General features: G+C 42.9%; 1 non-coding gene across 1 annotated transcript; it reads right to left on the bottom strand.

Annotated features, from left to right (window-relative positions):
* Nucleotides 1-1,071: 1,071 nt before the first annotated feature.
* On the bottom strand, nt 1,072-1,206 carry LOC131745696 (small nucleolar RNA SNORA70). Its single transcript, XR_009332427.1, has one exon. It is a non-coding gene; the product is annotated as a small nucleolar RNA SNORA70 (small nucleolar RNA).
* Nucleotides 1,207-16,650: the final 15,444 nt, after the last annotated feature.

Consider the following 16,650-nt stretch of genomic DNA (forward strand, 5'->3'; position numbering starts at 1 on the left):
TATATTAATTTTTGAAAATTAACTAAATAGAATTTAACATTATTTTTGAATTACATCCTCTCTTCTGAGAAGTTCTTGTAAAGTTTCCTTCTCTTTTCTTTGAAACATGCCCATCGCCCACAACAAAATAAACGCACACATACACATGCACACATACCCACACACACATACACAAGCCAGATTGAAAATTATTCGTCAAAGGTGTGGAGTAAAAGCAATTACCGCTCATTATTGTCTTTTTCTTAACTTTCTCTGGCATTATCAGTAATTTATTTTTCCAGATAAATTTTAAAATCATTTTGTCAAGTTTCATATCTCCCCCACTCCCGCAAATCTGTTAGGATTTTGTTTAAGACTGTACATTACATTTCGGATTTTGTTTACATTTATATTTAGGATACATTTGTTTACATTTACATTTAGAATACCACATTTACATTTAGGATGCTACATTTACATTTAGGATAAAATTACATTTAGGATTTTGTTTAGTCCAGTACATTAATTTGGAAAGAATTAGCATCTTTAAAATGCTCTGTCGTCTTATCCAGAAACACAAGGTTTACATTTTTCCTTTAAAAATCTTATAAGTTTTCTTTACATATTTCTTTTAAAACTATTCTTTAAAATTCAGCGTTTTTGTTTCTGTTTTTGACAGGAAAGTAGGATTTATTGGTGGGCATGAGTAAGGAGGGGACAGTACCAAAGCTCTCAGGAGTGCAGGGCTTGCCATGCGTCCAGAGGGCCACGACTAGGGATGTATTTGACCCCACAGCCATCCGGGATGAGCCGCTTTTCTGCCACCATGTTTTCATATTCATCCGCTTTAAACTTAGTAAATCCCCACTTCTTGGAGATGTAGATCTTCTGGTAGCCAGGGAACTTGAACTCAGCCCTGCCTAGGGCCTCAATCATATGCTCCTTGTTCTGCAACTTCGTGCAGATGGACATTATGACTTGGCCAATGTGGACCCTGACCATTGTGCCCTGGGGCTTTCCAAAGGCACCTTGCATACCTGTCCAGAGCCTAGATTGGGGATAGTATGCCAGTCATGAATGTCCACTGGAAAGGGCTATGCGCAAGGTCCCTTAGGGCAACCTGTACAGGCAACAGGCTGCATGTGCTACTGAGGAGGCTGCTGTTTGCAGCCTTTGTACACCGATTCCCCACGGGGAAAAGAGTACCTTCAGCTTAAGTGGCTGCAAAGAAAATTCATGTTTATTGAGTGTACTTTACATACAGCAAAATTCACCTTTTTAGGTGAACAATTCTGCAGCTTTTGACAAATGTATGCAGTTGTGTAACCACCAGTGCAATCAAGACAAAGAATATTTATATCACTGCATAAAATGTCCCCATTCCCTTCTAGTCAACCCCTCTCCTTACTCTTATCCCTTTTGTTTTTCCCCTAGAATGTCATACAAATGGAGTCCTACAGTGTGTTTGCTAATGACCTCTTGATTATCCCTGTAGTTTGGGTGAAGCTAACCCCATCTCCCTGGCTCACAGGTGGGGGTTCAAGGATGCCAGCTGGGCCAGTGAGACTCAAACCTAGGACTTTGTTGTAACTAGTGCAGAAGCTGAGCTCCCTTTCCACGGGCCTACTGAGCTCCTGGAAGACAAGCTTAAAGTTGCTGAAGGCCATCTTGCAAGGATGTGGGAAGAGGGTGCTCATGAACAAAGTCAAGAGTCAGAGAAAGATCCAGCCAGGCCTGAAGATGCAGCCCTGAATTTATCAGTTACCTGAGCAAATACAATAACTTGCCAAGTTTTGTTTTTCTATGCCAGTTGGGGTAAGTTTTCTGTGACAGAAAGAGTCCTAACGAGGTTCCACATGCAAGTATTTTTGTTTTTTCTTTGTTTGTTTGTTTTGTTTTTTTGACGCCTACTATGAGCAAAGGCATAGATCATGAATTACCTGCATCAGTCTCAAAGCAGGTACACCAGAACAGGACTCTGATGAAGCAAAAATGCAGATAAATTAAGAAGTTTTAAAATATACATATATTTTAGTCTGAACATTCTGAATGAGTCTATACAGTTTCAATTCACCAGATAAATTCCTAGACCCAGCTTCTTCATCTGACCCATTGCTTCTATTCTCAGTGGACACAGACTTTAATTTTCTCTAAGGAGCAAAAAGAAGTGGAGGGGACATTGCTATTTTGAGTAAGTCCCCAAGACCAGGTCATAATTTACGTAAGTGAGTCTTTTATTCTGCCTTTTACAAATCAGCTTCTATAAAATTTTGGTGGTGTTATGTCTCTTCATATACATATGGGTAATGAAGAAGTAAAACTGTCTTTATTTGCAGATGACACAATTTTCTAGATAGAATGGTCTAAGGAATCTACAAAGAAGGTACTAGAGATAATAACTGAGTTTAACAAGTTCCAAGATACAATATGAATACATGAAATATCAACTGTATCTTTTATATTAGCAACAGATAATTGGTAAGTTGAAATTTTAAAATACCACCTATAGTTGTATTAATAATACCAAATGTACATAAAGATAAATTTATAAAGATATGTGCAAGACCAATAAACAGAAAAACTACAGAATATTGCTGAGAAAAATTAAAGAAGACCTAATAAAAAAGAGAGATATACCATCTTCATGGACTCATTATTGTTAAGATGTCAGTTCTCCCCTAACTGAGCTACAGATTCAATACAATCCCAGTTAAAATCTTAGCATGCTTTTTGAATGAATAGAAACAGACAAGGTGATTCTAAGGTAGTTCTCTACTTTGTAAAAGCAAAAGGAATAGAATAGCCAAAACTATTTTATGAAGAACAAGTGTGGAAGTCTCACAACATCTGATTTCAAGGCTTAATATAAAGCATCAGTAATCATAACAGTGCAATCGGCATAGGAATAGCCATATAGATTAATGAAACAGAATAATGTATCCAGGTATAGACCCATCCCTGCATGGTCAATTGATTCTTGACAAAGGGACAAAGATGATTTATGGGAAAAGGATAGTCTCTCAACAAATGGTGATGAAACACTTGGATATCCATATGGAAAAAATCACGACCTTAAATTAACTTGAAATGGATTGTATTCTATTCATAATAAACATACAAAAGTTCATTTTTTAACCTAATAATAAAAACCACTTAAAAAATCAAGAATATAAACATCCAGGGAAAATTTCAAGAAGACAGCTGAACAAGGAGATTGAATGTCTAAATTCCCTTTAAATTAGATTAGGGTTCAATGTAATCCCAATCACAGTGTGGAAAGGATATTTTTCAGGAGGGGGATAAGAAACAAAATGTTTCTAAAGTAAGATTAAATACCTGGAGAAGTTAGACAGGCAAGCAACAGGTAAAAAATTAAAACCAAAGAATAGTTGGAGGAAGGGGAACTAGTTCTGCCAAATAAAATATATTATAACATAAGAATCTTTAAATTTATTTGATACTGGAACAAAAATAAATATACAAATTTAAGAACCAGACTAGAGAGATCTAAATCAGTTTTGTTGGACTATCTTAATATTTGAGGACTATTCCCCAAATGATGCTGGGGTAGATGGAAACCTACACAGGGGAAGTAAGCAGATTTTATTCTTGCATCATATATCAGATAAGTAAAAGGGTTGAAAATTTAAATGTTAAATAAAAATCAAACTATAGCAAACTAGAGGAAAACATCAGTATATATTGAAATAATCTCTTGGCTGAGAGATAACACTATGGAAGAAATCATAGTGGGCCAGTGGATGTGGCTGTATTGGAATTTAAACATTTTACTTATAAGTGAAGTCACAGAGCGAACTCATAACTGGGAAAATATTTTCTGCAAATATAATAAACAAAGTTTTTTTTACCCTACCTACAAAAAGAATTCATATGCATACATTTATTTTGTATTCATTTAAAAAAGTTTATTGACGTATAGTTGATTTACAATGTTGTGTTAATTTCTGCTGTACAGAAAAGTGATTCAGTTATATATATGTATACATTCTTTTTCATATTATTTTCCATTATGGTTTATCACAGGACATTGAATATAGTTCCCTGTGCTATAGAGTAAGACCTTGCTGTTTATCCATTCTATATGTAATAGTTTGCATCTGCTAACCCCAAACTCCCAATCCACATACAAATATATTAAAAAAATTAAGATACCCAAAAGAAAAAAATGCATAGGCCACATAGAGAAAGTTGAATCATAAGAGAGTAAAGGTAAATGACAAATGAGCATATGAAAGTATCAATCTCATGAGTAAATTATAGGGATAATAATAAAAACAATAAATATGATACCATCTTGAGCCATCAAATGTATAGTTCTTTCAGATGTGTGATTCCCAGCACCAGCAAGGGCATAAGACAGAACCTGGACTTGGGGGAAGAGTAAATTGTTAACATCTATTAAGAAGGCAGTTTAACAATATTCATCAACAGTTTTTAGAATGTTCATATTTTTGATTTAGTAAATTTACTTTTAAAAATGAAATTCATGGGGCTTCCCTGGTGGTGCAGTGGTTGAGAATCCGCCTGCCGATGCAGGAGACACGGGTTCGTGCCCGGGTCCGGGAAGATCCCACATGCCGCGGAGCGGCTGGGCCCGTGAGCCATGGCCGCTGAGCCTGTGCTCCGCAACGGGAGAGGCCACAACAGTGAGAGGCCCGCGTACCACACACACACACACACAAAAAGAAATTCTTAATTTTAAAATGTACTAAATTGCCTCATAAAAATAACATAAAATATGGACAGAGGTTCCCACATTATTCATAATATCAGAGAGACAGAGAGAGAGAGAACTGAATTCCAACAATATATAGGGAATGGCTAATCAATACATTCACACTCTGGCATATTACACAGGCATTCCAAATGTTTACAAAGTGGGTTGAAAGATATGGGAAATTGTACGACTAAATGATAAATTGAGAAAAATATTTACAACACTTGGTTAATATACATAATATGCAAAGTGTATCCACAAATTAAAAAAAAAAAAAGACAAGTTAAAGGCAAAACCCAGTTAAAAACATGTCAAAGGTTATCAATAGGCAATTCACAGATAAGAAAATCCCAGTGGTCCATAAGCTGATGAGAACATATTCAACCTCAGGGAACTGGGAAGTAAAAATTAAAGTAAAATTGAAATACTGTGTGTTATCCACCAGGCTGACAAGAATGTACAAGTGATAACATTAAGTGCTGGCAAAACTGCAAGGACCTAGGCAGCCCATATATTGCTAGTGGGAATATGACTTGCTTCATTCAGCCTTTTGGGAAAGTAATCTTAGAGTAGCTATTAAAATTAAAATATGCATATCCTTTGACCCAGCAATTCCATTTTATAGCTCTATTGTATGGAAATAAAAGCATTATTTTTAAAGGAAGGGGGGAGAAGACATATTCTGAATGTCCATTAATAGAAGAATGATTCGATATACATTGTGTGTGTCAGAGCTATGGAATACGATGCGGTTATGAGGGACAGATGGATCTGTTTTCCCAAAGGGATACCATGCTAATTCACTGAGAAGAAAACAAGTTATAGAAAAACAAAAATATATGATATAGGTAGGAGAGTAAAAATCCTATTTTTTTTTTTTTTTTTTTTTTTGCGATACGCGGGCCTCTCACTGTTGTGGCCTCTCCCGTTGCGGAGCACAGGCTCCGGACGCACCAGCTCAGCGGCCATGGCTCACGGGCCCAGCCGCTCCGCGGCATGTGGGATCTTCCCGGACCGGGGCACGAACCCGTGTCCCCTGCATCGGCAGGCGGACTCTCGACCACTGCGCCACCAGGGAAGCCCGTAAAACCCTATTTTTATTAAACCTTTCATTTTCTTTTTAATTTTTCGTGTCTTTTTTTCCCCTTTCATCTTTTAACTCAGTTCCTCCCTCCTTCCCTCCATTCTTTCCTTCCTTCCTCTTCCTCCTTCTCCTCTTCTCTCTCTCATCTACCTGTCTTCTTTCTTACCTTTCTTCTTTCCTCCCTTCCTCTCTCTCTCCCCCTCTCACTCTCTCTAATACTTCTTTATCTCTCCAATGTCCATTATGTTTTATGGACAAAAATGCAGTATGGAAGGAATAGCACATGCTGTTAGCATTGGTTATTTTCTGAGGATGGAGTGGAGGGAAGGAGACAGGTCGTTAATTGTGTTTTTGTGTCTTTGTTTTTTATCACTGGTTACATAGAACACAGAGTGACTTTATAATTTTGGAAAAAAGATTTTAAAAAAGAGATTCTATGACATGATTATGCTCTGAACTCTGTTTTTGTTTTCTTTTGGTTTGTTTGTTTGAGATAAAGGTAACAAAGATAAAAAATAACATCTCCAAAAGGTTAAGAGTTTACTCTGATGAACAGAGGTATGTAGATGAGTTTTGCTCCTTTTTACTATAACGTGCTTTCCAAACATAAATAAAAAGCATTAATTACAACATTTAAAAAAGCGTATTAATGAAGTCAGTTTGCTCATCCTCTTTCATTCAAGGGAGACGTGGATTTTGCTTTTTCCGAGGTGTCTCCAGGGGTGAACTGCTACACCTGGTTCCCCAAGCAGTTGGGAGAGGACTTTGCTGCCCCCGGTTTCTGGGACCCCAGGACCCACCCGCAGGGGGAACAGGGGTGGCCCGCCCTCACAGTGGAGCCCAGACTGAGCCCTGCTCACGAGGGCATGTCAGTGTCCTCATCCTGCATCGCGGGCCCTGTGCACCATCATCAGCCCTCCCGGCAGCCCCGGAGGTGGCCCTGCAGGATTTGGCCATGGGAAGAAGAGGGAACCCATTCCAGAGGCAGGAAAGCAGTGAGTCAGGGCGGTGGGGATATTAAAGGAAGAGCCGCGTGGAGGAACCATTGGCGCCGTGTGCGTTTGGGCCGGAGCCTGTCCTGCCGGGGCTGAGTGGGGTCAGAATCTTCTGGAGAGATCTCACTTTGGGGACCTTCTGTTCTCGGCATAGATGAGTAACTCTTCCAACCCGGGCAATAAAGTGGGGAAGTAGACAGTAAATAAGCAACAGGCAAAATTAAAACCAGTAATGAGGCGCATGAATATTGTGGCGTGACAATGCCGGAGACACATTTGTCTGGGAGCGCTGCATGTTCTGGGAGAACAGGATGGCGGTGTGGTTGGCGTCCTCATTTTCCTGCCCTGAGTTTCCGCTTCGTGGCCCTGGAGGCTGGCACCTGTGCCCAGATGCTTTTAAAACCTTGGCAGGGAGAGGCAGGCCCATAGCAGAGGGGCGCCAGAGCTACAGTGCCTTCTCAGTGGTGGTGGTGGGGGGCTTGAGGGCAGGGGACATGGCCCCCTCCACCACTCTTGCCCCCCTGGGCCAGGGAGCAGAGGCAAAGTCGACCAGAAGGTTGCCTGTGGCAGGTGTCGCCCTGTATCCTTCAGGGGGACAGTTGTCCTGAAACTTCATCCCAGGGGAGATCCCACACATGTGGGACGTCTCATGAGTCTGTGCTGAAGAAAGGGCCAGAGTTCGTCTGAATCTGCTGCACCTCTCTAGGGAGCTGCTCCCCATTTGGATCGGGGCTTTCACCCAGAATTGCTTCTTCCATGGGCCTCTAGAAATGTCCTTTGGGTGCAAATGTCCTGAGACCTAGAGGAAACAAGAGGCTGAGCTGTAAAGGGAGGATGACAAGGCTTAGCCGAAGGGGGCTGGTTAGGATGAGAAAATGTCTAGAGGTTCTGAGTGTCTGGAACCAGTTTTAGGGAAGGGTGTCCTCAGAGCCCATCCACCCGGTGCAGGTGCTGGGGAGTCAGGGAGCAAGGGTTCGATGGCCATGTGGTATGTACCACAGGATCCCAAACCTCCCACACTATATTACTAAGAAAGGGGTGAGGCCAAGACACCACTGCAGAGTACTTGGAGGTGTGCAGAGGGGATCAAGCAAAGATGACTGCATCCTCAGATCGGCTTCTCCCTCCATTGGGTGGCCAAAGAACCTGGCTGAGGCGGGGGGTTCTGGGGCTGGCATTTTGTGGCTTTCTTCCTGGGGGCAGGGGCACCGTCGTGCCTGTCCACTGCTTCTGAAATGACAACAAAATATGCTTTTCTGCTGGAAATTTTCAGCTAGATCGCTCTAAAACTGAGTCATGGGTTTGAGCCTGATCAAACTGTAGAAATAGTATACAGCTGGTCATATTTCTTCAATGTATGTATATTTACGAATTAAATTATACATGCATGGTGAAAGAGAAATAAGTTAAATTGGGCAATGCATTCATAATTGACATATATACTCATAATCTGTCTTCGCCATATACACATATGAAGGTGTGCTGTACTTTAAGTAGTTTTCAGGGACAGTTTTAACTCAGCATGATTCTGACTGTGTGCTGAGTCTGGACCTTTATGCGTGATGGAATGCCATTGTAGCTAGGAAGCTCCGAAACTCCTGTGAGCCATTGTTTCCATCGTAAGAATGGGAGAAGCAAAGCCCAGAGAGGGGAAGGTATTTATGCAAGATCAGGGGACAGGGCCCAGGGTGAATTCTGTGGGTGCGCCTTCCATCCATCCATCACCATCTTGCATGCCTCGCTGCCTCCCCAACTCTCGTGCAACTCTGCCCAGCTGAGGACCAAGCTGTTGCCTCTACTCGCGGCCCTGATTCACACAGCCCAGAGCTGAGCACCTGCTCTGTAAACGGTCCATTCCTCTGCCCCAGCCACGTTTCCTAGGCCTTCAAAGGCCGCATTCCAGAAGCTAACTTCTGACAGTGTGTGTGTGTGTGTGTGTGTGTTTATGTGTGTGTGCGCGCATGCACGTGCGCACATACGTGCACCTATGCTTGCAGATGATCTAGATGTGCTGGCATGGGCCCATCCGCTGCAGGGCCGGGGGCATGAGCTGGTCTGTGGATGCCCCCAGTACAGTGGCCCACAGAGGGGCAACTTTGCACATACCTCAGGCGACATCCTGTGGATCTGGGCCATGGGAGAGAATATTTGACCTGTTGGCTGGAAACTGAGCTGATAATTGACATCAGGAGGGAACTGGCTCATTTAAGACAAATGCTTCCAGATGCCAGGATCACTGGGTCCATGTTACTACCCAGATGGATCTGGGTGGGAGCCAGAAAAGGAACAGCATTTGATAAATTCAGAAAGGTAGTTAGTCATCAAGTAGCTAGCATGGGCGGATTCCTGCAAGGTCAGGCTGACTTAAGGATGCCCTAGTAGTGCAAAGAGTATGCCAGGACCTCAGAGAACCAGGGAACTCCGCTATCTTTCCAGTGACAGTCAGTCCAAGCTTGGGGTGCTGTGACGTATGTTTGTTGCTGCCAGAAAGGAACCTGCTCCCAGATAGGGCCCAGCCATGTGGGGTTTGGAAAGCCTCTGACTGAATCAGGTTTTCTGTGGAGATTACAATTGACGACCTGTTTCCTGGTGGCTGAGAAGCCTTCATGGACAGGGACCGTTGACACATCGGTTTCCAGATCCAGCTGGAACCAGTCGAGGTAAATGAAAAGCAGGGAAATTCAGTAGAATTGAACCTCTGGGAACCTCAGAGGGGCCTTCTGTTTAGCATGTGATTTGGGGCATTTAAATATTTTAAGGATTCGGGCAGATGATCTCACATTCGAGGGGGCCTTTCTGACACCACCATGTTGGAGGGCAATAAACCTATGCTGTTGTTTTTAGGCTGGTCGCAGTTGATTACATGTGCTCTGAAGGGAACCCCCCAAAATATTCTGGAGTGATAAGTCATGCAGGGGGTCCTCGTTTTTCACCTGGATGACCACAGTAGCCTCTTGAAAGGTTTCCCTGCTTCATTCTTGCCCACACAGTAGCCAGAGTGGTGTTTAAACATGGAAATCAGGTCATATCGGGGCCCTTACTTAAACCCTCTAATGCCTTTCCATGGAAATTAAAATAAAATCCAAATTCCTTATTTCCTACAAGGCCTATGTGAAGTGGCCCTGCCTATGGGTTTGGTCTCATCTATGCCCCTCTGCAGCCATACTTCCTGTTCCTCGAAATTGGCCTGCCTCAGCACATTTGCACTTGCTTCTCTCTGTGCCTGAAATGTTCTTCCCGGGTTTAACCATTGTTATCACCTTTTGGCAGCGAGCCATCAGCTCAACTTTCACCTCTTCAAAGAAGTTAATTAAAAAAGCACCGTCCTAGTTGTTTTCTTTCCCATTGCCTTGTTTTATTTTCCTCAAAGCATTGGTCACTTTCTGACATTATCATGATGATGCTCTAACTTGTTTACTGTGTGACTTTCTCCTCCTAGAATATAGGCTCCGCAAGAGCAAGACTTTTGTCTGTTTTGTTCACTGCCGTATCCCCAGCATCTAGAAAGGTTCTTAGCCAAAAGTAGCTCTCCATGAAAATATGACGGTTGGATGAATGGACAGACAGATGAATGAGTAGTCAGTTGGATCAGTAAGTGGATAGAAGAGTGAGTGGGTAGATAAAATGGATGGGTGAGTGGATAGATGAATGGGTGGGTGGATGGGAGGGTGGATAGTAGGGTTGGCCTTTGTGACCCAGGAAGAGTTCAGGGTTTCCAGATAAATGTCATTGCAACAGGATTCCTTGAGAGGGTCAAATAAATTGGCAAAAGATCAAGCCAGAGCCATTCTGTCATTTATGCTTTTCTAGTTTAGAGAATACTTGTTCCTTCAAATGTTGTCTGCACGAAGGACTAGCTATTGGGAACTCGTGAGTTATTTGCCTGGGGATATTTTTTCTTCCCTTTTATTCCAGCAACAAGGAACTAGAAATAAATTCTGGATGAGCAAACTTTGATAATGAACTTTCTCTTTCCATTGTAACATTGCAATAGTGACTGCCAAATTTTTCACCAGATCATCTCCTGTTACTGAGTAGAACACTAACTTGAAGAAAACATTTTGTTATACAACTAAAAAATGGACTCTCCTGAGAATGAACTCTTCTTCGGAAATGGTGTATTTCATGATGAGATGCCACTGAGGGGTAAATAAAGGCTAAATGTGCTTGTAAATTATTTACTTTAGCAATTTTCAGGCAGGATACATAGCTACAAATAACAATATTAATTATTATGGGGGATGATTTCCTTTTTATTTACATTTATTATTTGTTGATGATGAACATAATAAAAAGTTATTTGAGGAACATTTAGAAGTGTATAAAGACTACTACACTCACACTCTAACCCCACCATTCACTCTGAGATGAAAATTTTAACTGACTTTTCTTTCTGTCAGTTTCTGTCTACATATATGTAAACATATATGCATATATTATGTGGTTTTAATTATCCTCTACATACAAGTTTTTATTGCTTTTATTCATTTGAATGATATTCTGTATATTTCCCCAGGTCATTTAAAGACTCTTGGCAAACATTATTCAATTCTCCATGGTATTTAATTGCATAGACCAGCCTTGTTTAATAGACATACAACGTGAGCTGCATTATAATATGTAATTTAAAATTTTCTAGGAAATACAATAAACAAGTTAAAAAAGCAGGTAAAATTAATTTTAATCATACATTTAATTTACTCATATTTATAAACTTTTGTCATTTCAACATCTAGTCGACATAAAAATTGAGATTTTACATTTTTTGAACTGTCTTTGAAATGTATTTTACATCTCAATTTAGATCAACCACATTCCAAGTGTTTAGTAGCCACATATGTTGAGTGGCTACCACGTTCACTAGCCCAGGACTAGTCTATTGAAAATTAGTATTGTAATGGTTTATATGTAATGGAAGGGATTTTACGTTACTTCTCATATTCTAACTTAAAAGACCATCTTCCAAGAATAAAAGCAGCCTGAAATTAGAGTTCCAGTTATCATCTATCAGGTCTCAAGGTGATTAATTCAGCTTGATAGCTACAAGATATAGCCTCAATTCCTCAAAATGCTAAATGAAGTGGAAAGATGTTGAAAACAATGTTTTTCAAATTACGCATTTGATACCATTTTGCCTCTTTTCAAAGATGATTTCCTAGGCTCTAATGGAAGCTGATGTCTCCTAGTATATTAGAATCTTATTCAATGCAAGGCAAATGAATTGAATTAGGTTGGATGGTATTGATTATTATCAGTTCAACTTCAGCTCTGGGTCTGTCTGCTCTCTTCAGCAGAGTCCTGGGTCCTCCGGGGAAGCTCACTGATGTCACAGTCCCCTCGTCCCTCCCCTCCTCATATTGGAATAAAATGCTTATCACTGGGTACAGTGGCAGGGCTGTGCTGTTGCAGACTCAATTTTAAAATTTATTCCTGAACCAAAGGAATATGAGACGAATCTAACGGAAGCAACTGGTCCTCAAGTGATGTTCTGAGGTAGAAATGTTCTGATTGGGTGTGTGCACAAGACATCATGAAGTGGGTAGGAGGGAGAAGAGGAAAGACTCTCTCCACGCTGAGGGACCCTCTTGCCTGGTCATGGAGTCCAGTCCAGCAGCTCACAGGAGCAGGAGAGACATCCCAGAGCCCATCTGAGCTAATGGAGGCTTACCTGTTGGCTTATGGCAACATGGGTCCACCCCAAAGCTCTTACTGGCTGCCTCCCATATGTCATGTTTGGGTCCTGGGGGCACAGCAATGAATCAGATGGTGTGTCTGTCTTGAAGGTGATTCCGTGAGGGAGCTGGACAAGTAAACCCTAAACTACAGCTTATCTCGTGTGATAAGAGATGTACCTGGAATGCTGTATGTGGCACATCCAGTAGGTTGCTCAGCCCTCAAGGATGGCTTCCTGGAGAACAGGACTAGCTAGCAGTGTGACCTCAGGCAGACTCTCTTCCATGTGTCTCTGTGAAATCAGTGTAATAAAAGGAACTTCCTCACTGGGCTGATAGGGGAGAAAATGAGATAATTCCTGTTAAACACCTAACGTGGTTTGCCACCCAAAGCAATCAGTCACTGAGTATTGGCTGCCGTTACTATTATTGCTGTTGTTGTTTTATTAGAGTTCAGGGACACCGCATGATAGAGCATAGACTGTGGGTGACGGGGAGACATTTAAAGCAGGGGAGAGATGTGCGCAGATCTGAAGTTTTAGACAATTACTTTGGTGTAGGGGCTGCAGCGTTGCCTTGCAGGAGGGTCACCGGGCTGCCATCCAGGTGGGTGTGGCATCTAGGGGACTTGGCTTAGAGCTGTATTTTTATAACAAGGGTCGGGTGTTGCTTTTATTAGATTGTTCGTTATGATGAATAAAATAACAACATTTAAAAGAGATGCATTTATTCTCATGTAATGCTTTTTTTTTTTTTTTTTTTTTTTTAATGTACCCTTTCTTCTCCTTGCCATCATCCTTATGGTGTGTGGGCATGGGAGGGGAGCTGGAAACAAACCCCAAGTGACAATATAAAGTAGCCTCAACACCCACTCCACGGAGGTCCTGGCAGCTCTGCCCAAATAGTGGCTCCAGATTTACACAGCCTCCTCCTTCTCCTTTATTTCAGTCATCAAAAGTTTAAGGAGATTTAAAAACCACTGGGGTGTTATGCAGAAAATACAGCCTCGGGTCACTGATGGAATTCATGCCCAGGTTCTGCCAAGGCAGAGCTGGAGCCCACCCTTCCAGGGTGTCTGGGCTGTCACTCTGTCCATTCGTTTTCTTGACTGTAAAAATTAAACACATGCACAGGAGGGCTTGGGAGGCAGAGTTATGGGGGATGTAAAGTGCCTGACAGCATATAAACTTGGCCGTCCCATAGTGGAACACCCGGTCACGTGGTGCCGAGAAGGGGTCCTGGAGATGCGGGAGGCATCTTGCAAAGGGCAAATTGCAAAGGGAAGAGGAGGTCGGGAGTCTGCTGGCTGGAAAGGGGCTTCTGCTGGACCAGATTTTCCAGGAGCTGGGCTGATCCCCGCTGAGTGTTCCCCTGGCTGGTGATAACAGGGAAAGGAGGAGAAGCCACATCTGGGGGGACAGGTGCCAAAGCAGCTGTGGGGTGACAAGGGTGAGGCAGGAGTTCCAATGCAAAGACAGATGGGGGGGACACCGGGGTCCCCCTCACGTGAATGTTGAAGGACAACCATCATTCACTTTCTTAAGCATGCCCCCCGCCCCCGCCATAGCCTTCAGAGGAGATGTGGAGAAATTGCCAACCTGCTGGTGAAATCTTGAGCTACAGATACATGAAGACCAGAGGCAAAAATTGCATCTCTGAAGCGGGAAATCCAAGTGACTGAGGCTCCTTCCCACAGGGCATCGGGAGGTCTCCTCAGCTTCAGGGCCCCCCAGAAGGCCATGGCCACCTGATCTGGGAGGCTTTGTGCAAGGGCTTGGAACATTGTCTGCTGGGGGCTGGCTCCCCCCCATCCTGAGAAACTCACCAGCAGTTCCACTGTAAGGACATCTGGAGAACAGAGGAACAGATGCTTCAGTGTGTCTTGGAGAAAGTATGTGGCACGAGGCGCTGGTGGGGCCCCCTCGGTCAGTGTGTGTGTGTGTGTGTGTGTGTGGAGAGAGAGAGAGAGAGAGAGAGAGAGAGGAAGAGTGGAGGGAGAGGGAGGGGAGAGGGTAGAAACTACAAGAGCCGTAAGGACTAAGATGTGCTTATTCACTGTTGCTTGCTTTAGATATTTCTAGAACACCTACCATGCACCTGCACTGTGCATACCGGACTCAGTCCCAGCTTCACTGAGTTCACAGAGGGATATTAACCAAAAGATCACACAATTCTTTAATCTACAACTGAAGTAGCTCGTTTATTCTGTGCTGTATCAAATGTACACCACCCACCTCCACTGGTGGCTCCTTTGTTTGGAAAACTTGCCTGTGCATCTTTCAAGGAAGCACATGGATTTCATGATGGAAAAGCTAAGGGAGAAAAGCATTTGCTATGTCTAATTATTTATGTTTTTAAGGATTTAGATCTGGTACTAATGAAGGTGCTGATGCTGGTGGACACCTCTGAATTCCAGCTTTACTGCTTCTTCTGCCTAGAAGAAGCTGTAACCCCCTTTTTCAAAGATATTTAATTTCAAGTGTAATATTCATAATGAAAAGTGCACCAATTATAAGGGCACAGCTCAACAGACGGAACGCACCTATGTAACCAGCACCCAGATTGAGAACTAGGACATGAGGAAACCTGGGCACACCTCCCTGGCCAACATCTTCCAAGGGCATGCCAGTCCTGACTCGCATACCCCATGGGTCAGCCTTGCTCTTTAACGGACTTAGGAGGCATGTGATCTCTCTGTGTCTGTTGTTTTTCTTCAACCTTGTGTCAGGGAGATTCACCCATGTTGTGTGGGCTTTGCTGGTGGGTGTCTGAAGTGTCCCTCCATTGAGTCTGACCAAGCCAAGAAAGGTGGCAATGACCTTGACATCTAGGGGATACTGGCTCTGATGGTTACCAGCAGGTGTGCCATTTTCCCTTGCTCTGGCTCCATTGGGCCTCACCACCATCGAGCAACACAGGGCCCTCAGGGTACCAGTAACCTGGAAGAGAAGTTTTGCATCTCTCCTGTTAGCCTTTCCCATCCTCTCGCTCACTGCTGAGGAAGTACAGTTAAGAGACTAACTCAGGAGCCAGACTACCTGGGAATGAACTGCTGTTTGACCTTTGGTCATTTCTTAAGCTGTCTGTGCCTCCGTTTCCTTGCCTCTAAAGTGGGGTTGACAATAATAGCACTTACTTCCTATGATTGCAGCGAGGGTTTGATGTGAATGCTGGAGGTGAGAGCTGCCATCATCTTTGGACCAGCGCTAACTTGGGGATATGGGTCAGGAATTTTTATTCTTTCTTCATGGGTGAAGAAACAGAAAGCTAGAGAGGGGAAGCAAGCTACATCACTTAAGGATTCCCCTAATGACCTTAAGGTATCATGGAGAGATATGCAGAAGGTGACACTGCTATGACAATGCTGCATGGAAGCTGAGTGTCCCATCGTGTACAAAGGCTGTTGGCATCCTTCATGTCATATGCCCCTGTGGCAATCCTATAGCATCAGATGCACAGGGAGAGTTGGCCTCATTATTCCCATTAGATCCCATTTCACAGATCAGATAACTGAGGTCCTGGAAGATCACATAGCTACCAAGTGGTCCACCTGCGTGTTCTGACTCCTGATGCACCTGCCCGTGCTCCTTTCTTCCGGTTATTCCTCCAGCTCGTAGGGGAGGGGACTTAGGAGGTATTCACTAAAAATCGTCTCTTGAGCAGAAACTCCTAGTGTGAACCCCGGCATATTTTAAGGCTATGCTTTTATACTCTGCTTCTCAGTGGCTCTGGAATTTTCTCACCCTCTGTGGGGAGTTCTGTGCCGATTAGCTTTTGACAAGTCCACATATTTAATAGAATGTTTCAATAATGCTTTCGAAATAGGAAAAATAAAGCTTACATATAGAAGGAATAAGCAAACAAAATATATTGATTAAGTTGCTCTAGTTAATTTTTTTGAGCTTCCTGGCAGCCAGAGCAAGCGAAGGCTTAATGCTAGCAAGAGGCTCTCTTCCAGGGTTTCTTGAACACGGTGCTTTTATCTTTACAAGGCATCCTCCCAACAGCCTAACAAGGGATACGTTATGATTATACCCACTTTACAGATGGGGAAACTAAGGCAGAAAAGTTGAAGTCAGTTGATCACGACCAAGTAGCTGGTGGGTGATATAATCCGGATTTGAACCTGGGCTCTTGCCTCTGCACTGTGAGTACTTCCTGTGCTGACCCAAGTCAGAGGGA

The sequence above is a fragment of the Kogia breviceps genome, chromosome 18 (genome assembly GCF_026419965.1).
Source record: "Kogia breviceps isolate mKogBre1 chromosome 18, mKogBre1 haplotype 1, whole genome shotgun sequence".
In the NCBI taxonomy this organism is placed as follows: domain Eukaryota; kingdom Metazoa; phylum Chordata; class Mammalia; order Artiodactyla; family Physeteridae; genus Kogia; species Kogia breviceps.